The sequence below is a fragment of the Ascaphus truei genome, chromosome 13, assembly GCF_040206685.1.
Source record: "Ascaphus truei isolate aAscTru1 chromosome 13, aAscTru1.hap1, whole genome shotgun sequence".
In the NCBI taxonomy this organism is placed as follows: Eukaryota; Metazoa; Chordata; class Amphibia; order Anura; family Ascaphidae; genus Ascaphus; species Ascaphus truei.
Genome location: NC_134495.1, coordinates 39,044,480 through 39,050,612, shown reverse-complemented (window position 1 = coordinate 39,050,612; position 6,133 = coordinate 39,044,480). Strand labels below are relative to the sequence as shown.

Genomic DNA, 6,133 nt, shown 5'->3' with positions numbered 1-6,133 from the left:
AGCTGTGAGCCTGAGATCCCCCAGCAGAGATCTCTGGGGATGAGGTTATGTGCAGAGCAGGAACTCAGATCATCTACAGTTATCTGTATCCTGTGAACATGAACATGTGAGATTTAATGTCGGGAACACGGGAATCAGCAGATCAGTTACGTCTGTTTCTCTGACTAATGACAGCTTCATAATTACCATGCAAACAACACACAGAACAAAGATAACATGTTACCTGTGCCTGAGGTCTGACAAACAGTCTTATCACCAATATACATTAGCTAAATATGTGAAAATCCCCCCAAAAATGTTTTTACAATGAAAATGTTAAAAGTATAAAACATGATTTAGCAAAGACTTCTACTGTACTTGTCCGATTTATTTTAGAAAAAGGTTTTAGTCATCTCCATTTAATCTATTAAACAGGTCACTGTCATTGGGTCATTTTACTGCTAGTGACGGAATACGCATATGCATTTATCCCATGAATAAATCTGGTGCTGTTTTATGTTCCAGTATTTACCATCAGAAAATGTTATTAAATCATTGTAATTTTTTCAATCTTTATAAATCTTCAATGATATCTCCTGACGAAGCTTTAACAGCGAAACGCGTACAGTCTATGTGGTCTGCAAAGGCGCATGAGAGGACTCCAATTCAGCCCCCAGTGAAGGAAGCCTTCCGCTGTGATCCTCCTTCAATCGGGATTCCCCGCGATCCAAGGTGCGTCACCAACCGGAAGTGACGTATCGGGTCTGAGAGGTCTGACACGAAGGACAAGGAAGCAGCAGCGAACGGAGTTGAGCGCACGCCAAACCATTTTATGTGCCTATTTATAGGACACCATGTAAGTGTTCATTTTTAAATGTTTATAAAGATTGTCATAACTTTACAGTATTACACTATTGTTGGCTTTCTCTGCTTACATCTTGCTACGAATGACACCATCTGAGTGAAGTCACTGCATACAAGTGGAAGTCCTTACACACCATCACACATCGGAGCCCAGCCAAAAACAACAGTTTTTGAAATGCATCTTTATTATCAGAACCCCGTGAGTCTCCATTCGCAAGAAACCTCTGCACTTATTGTCAAACAATTGGTTTAAAGACTTTATTTGCACTATATTGTGTTTCATTTTTATCACATATAATATTCTGAGATCTGCGCTCCCCTACTTCCGTTCCTGAATTGTGCTGCGTGGGGTCCCTAGACCCTCCATCAAAGGGTTGCTTGAGCTGCATTTTTCTATATATTTCCTTCTGCACTTATTATTACAATAATTCACCCGATATAGCATATTTTATGGTGCTATATCATTTTATTGCACTTTTTTTTGGATTGTCACTATTATTTGATGGTCACATATTCGCAGACACTGGTTAGCACTAATTAGAGCACTTTATATTGTGGGCGCCCACCCTATTTGTTTTTTTTATTAAATATATAAATGTCTATTTTTCCATGTAACAGTGTAGAAAGTAACTTAACAACATTGTATCAAGTTTTCGGTAATATTATAAAGACATTGTACTGTAAGTGACTGCATGAACATTGTGGTTTAAATGTATTTCCCTGTAATGAGATTTATATATGTATATATGATTAACGACAGATGTAACGCTGGTTATATCTATGATTAGGATAATATGCAAATAAAGTAACCACATGCCCTGTGTATAAAAGTATCTGTCCCCGAGTCCCAAATAAAGCAGAGGAAGTGAGTCTGTCCCCTGCAGGAGCCGGTCACCCCCTGACACTCCCACACTGCCCCCAAACTCTGCAGATATGGAGACTTTTCTCAGGCTGGGATTATTAGTGTCATGTTTAACAGGTAACATTTCCCAGGAGACATGTCACACAAGATCAGGATTACATGTCATTTAAATGATTAATGTCCCTGAGGTGACACGTGTGTAGAAGTGTCCTTATGTGTCACTGTGTGTCTCTTTCAGGGGCTCAGGCTGAAGTCTGTGAGTAAGATCATAGTAACACAGCTGGATCTCTGTAACATTTCCCTCTCTGTTTGCAGGAGTCACCTCCCAAATCTCCCTGGTGGAGTCTGGTCCTGGGGTTGTGAAGCCAGCAGAGACTCTGACACTGACCTGTAAAGTGACCGGTGCCTCCCTCACTGACAGCACCAATATGTTTTCAGTGGAATGGGTCCGGCAGCCGGCAGGGAGAGGGCTGGAGTGGTTGGCAAGAATAATCTACAATGCTGATACATATTATGCCCAGTCAGTACAGGGACGTGTGACAGTGACAAGAGACACCAATAAAGGAGAAGTGTATTTCAAACTCACTGGAGTGAAACCAGAAGACACGGCCACATATTACTGTGCGAGGCACACAGTGTGACACATGTACTGAGAGCAAGTGCAAAAACTGCACTGAGGGAGTGTTCATACTCAGTATTTTATGGGCTTTATTCTGCAACGGAAATCTCGGAGGGGAGGGGCAGTTATTTATAATGCAACGTCTTTAGTGCCCGTGGCAGGAAACAAGTACATCTGTAAGTAACAAATACTGTATAAACATACGTAGTGTGGATGAATGTGATGGGGAAATACCCAGTGTGAGGGAAATAGGAACTGCCCTGCACAAATTAAACGCTGACTTGTAATGAGACCAATCTGCTATCTGACTGTAGACAGCTTCTCAAGCAGCTCCCACTGAACCTTTTTAAATCAAAGTATTTCCCAATGTGTGCCTGGGTTATGTGATTTATCCGACCATATCATACTGTATAATGTCAGGAATAGTCAGGGAAACCAGGGCAAAGCTTTGTAAGATGGATTGTCCAACTAGACTAACTACAGTATATGTTAGAGGTGAGGGCTGCACACATACTGTAGCACATGTGACACATGACACATATCCCTTTTGGTGCCCATTAGTCTGTACATGTATGTATACTGTGTCACTGTGCAGCCTTTATACACACTCCGAGGCCTTCACCTCTCGTGTAATTCCTGGTACAGTGCAGAGTACATCACTTCATTCACAGTAACACCCACAGAAGGAAATAATTGGGTCTCTGTGTGTAGGGATTTCATAAACCAAATGCTATTTCCTATAAGTACCAAGGAGGCAGGTAATTGTGAGCCGGGATTCATGTTTATTCCCCTGAACCCAATGAAATGTTGGGGTGAGAGGATCAGGGTAATGTCACCCACTGGCACCTTGTGTGACTGGAAATACACAAAATGTCACAGGGACAGAATATCACAAATAGGATAATTTCCCAGGTTTGTGTGACAGTGTAAGGAGGATTGTAGGGCAGGTGCAGTAACTCCATCTTATTATCATTTACATTGTATTTCCCGTGCAACTGAATTCAGATTCATGTACAGTACGGTATAAATAACCTCAGCCCTTCATCTAACATCATTCAGTCTCAATGATGTCATGGGAAAGCTGCACCCTACAATATGACATCACTAACCTGTATCCTCCTATTTTCCATCCCATGAGGTAATCCCAGGTTTAACTTTTGATTGTTATTCGTGTTCCCTTCCCATACACATAATATCTAGATTAATTTGTGTTCTTAATCATTCTCCAGCTGTTCTGTATCAGGTCACATACCTATTTAAAACCAGAGACATAACATAAAACACAGACAAAGCTCAGTGCACATCCAGAAAAACTTATATACGGTACAGTGCCTAAATATACATGTATAAATAACTAATAAATAAAATGGTCTTTTAGTTTAACATTTTGGCCAAATTGTTGTAAGCCCTTGAGCCAAACTTCACGGCAGACCACGTTTCAAGGGTCCCTACACTAATATAAATTCTTAATAACCTGTGCATTGCCAGGAAGAATGATTTATAATAAATCTGTCAATATAAGTTGCAAAAGTTCTAAGTCTGATTGAAGCTTTTATTAACCTGTACATTACCAGGAAAAGCACTCTGTAATAGATTTGTCACAATCACACTGCATGCAGGCAAGTTCCCCTGATAGTTGGAGATGCCATGGAGTGAGCTTTTAACCATTTAAATGTGGGAGGGAGTGAGCTTCAATTGGATAGGAGGTTGCCACCCTCCAAAACAGCCAAGACTAGCTGCACAAGAATTATAAAACATACAGAACACCTACAAGCTCAAATTGAACCCCCAAAATACCCACAACATATATATATACACACATGGCATCTCCCACTCTCAGGGGAACTTGCCTGCATGCAGTGTGATTGTGACAAATCTATTACAGAGTGCTTTTCCTGGTAATGTACAGGTTAATAAAAACTTCAATCAGACTTAGAACTTTTGCAACTTATATTGACAGATTTATTATAAATCATTCTTCCTGGCAATGCACAGGTTATTAAGAATTTATATTAGTGTAGGGACCCTTGAAACGTGGTCTGCCGTGAAGTTTGGCTCAAGGGCTTACAACAATTTGGCCAAAATGTTAAACTAAAAGACCATTTTATTTATTAGTTATTTATACATGTATATTTAGGCACTGTACCGTATATAAGTTTTTCTGGATGTGCACTGAGCTTTGTCTGTGTTTTATGTTATGTCTCTGGTTTTAAATACATATTGCCATGCTCAGTAGCACTCCTCTGTGAAACTTATATGCTTATATATATGTTGTGGGTATTTTGGGGGTTCAATTTGAGCTTGTAGGTGTTCTGTATGTTTCAGGTCACATACCTGCAGTCTGGACCGGTCATTATATGTATGTAGTAATACGTTTGACATAATCTTATAAATTACAAATAATACAAATAACACATAATGGGAATAAGCGCTTCATACTTAAAAGTAACATTAGGAAAAGGAGTCCCTGCCCCAAATAGCTTACAATCTAATTGGTAAGTAGGTAGAACGTGCAGAGACAATAGGAAGGTGTTCTGGTAAGTGCGTCTGTACCGGGAGTCCATAATGTTGACCTGTAGGGTGAATGGCTTCTTCATTAGTACAAGCGACATCGGCTGCAACTGGGCTCGTCAGGTACTGGGGCAGGGGTAAGACTGGGTCGCTTACATGCACAGTGAATCAAAGTATTACCCAGAATCCCTTAGGCCGAGGGCATGGTCAGCGCTTACCCGCTGACCCACGCTGAGCCGCACTCATGCTTACCAGTGAGCCCCTGCAGACGCTATGAGAGCGGCTTTAGAAGGGGCTCACGCACGCTTCCGCAGGCGTGAGGAGGAGGCGACAGTCAGATTTAAATTTGCGTGCGGAGGGCCGGTCACGTGAGCGGTTCCCCCAATGAGGGCGAACCAGCTCTGTGACGTCACTGACCCGCCCCGAGACGGCTGAAGTCCCTATGGACTCAGCCTTAGTCCTCGGACATGGTGCCTCGGGCCGCGCTGTGCCGTGCTCCTGCTCAGCCTCGCCTGCTCAAGCTGATGCTTTTTTGCGTCCCGGCAGGCGAGGCAGTGAGCGCGCTTTGGGAGCGGAGGCGTGATGGGAGGCGGGGCTAATCCCTTGAAACCCATTGTATGTTTGCGGTCACGTGACCGGCCCTCCGCTCCGGAGAGCACGAAAACTTCATTTAATATGTCGGCTGCAATTCAGTACGACTCCGCACGCGCCTGCTAAAGCCACACACATTCAAGATGCAGGAGGTAAGTGTGCTGGCTCAGCGCGGCTCAGTACGCTATTTTTTACTATGCCCGCGGCCTTAGAAGCTTGGTATCTGTGATCAGAGATACATCCAGAAATGAGCTGTACCTGCAGATGAGAGAAACGAGCAGACAGGACTCAGCCAAGTACTACTGCACCCAGTGTGACAAGCTATGACTAATACTGCCCCCACTCTACCCCCACGCCTGTCTCCCTCTTTGTCATTGCAGGGGTGTCTGGGTGCTAATGAGAAGACTCCACTGTTTCATTTACAAACATACCAGATATTTTTACCCTCGTCTCTTTCAGTCTTTGCTCAGATAAGTACATAATGCGCTTTGTTCATATTTTGCATCTATGGAGATACTCTAACCTATATTTCTATACATTTAGCATGTCTAGAACCCTTTATATTGTATCTGGCAAATAGAAAGAGCCCTATTATTTGTGCCCTGTTCCTTATATCTTGTAAATACACCCAGTACATTATCTGCATATACAGATATAATAATGTTTACTGCCTGCGTGACCCATGGAAATTAGGTCTAACCCACAGG

General features: G+C 42.4%; 1 long non-coding RNA gene across 1 annotated transcript; it reads left to right on the top strand.

Annotated features, from left to right (window-relative positions):
- Positions 1–1,689: 1,689 nt before the first annotated feature.
- LOC142465272 (uncharacterized) lies at positions 1,690–5,857 on the top strand. The gene is made up of 3 exons (XR_012787831.1): positions 1,690–1,822; positions 2,021–2,500; positions 5,807–5,857. It is a non-coding gene; the product is annotated as an uncharacterized LOC142465272 (long non-coding RNA).
- Positions 5,858–6,133: the final 276 nt, after the last annotated feature.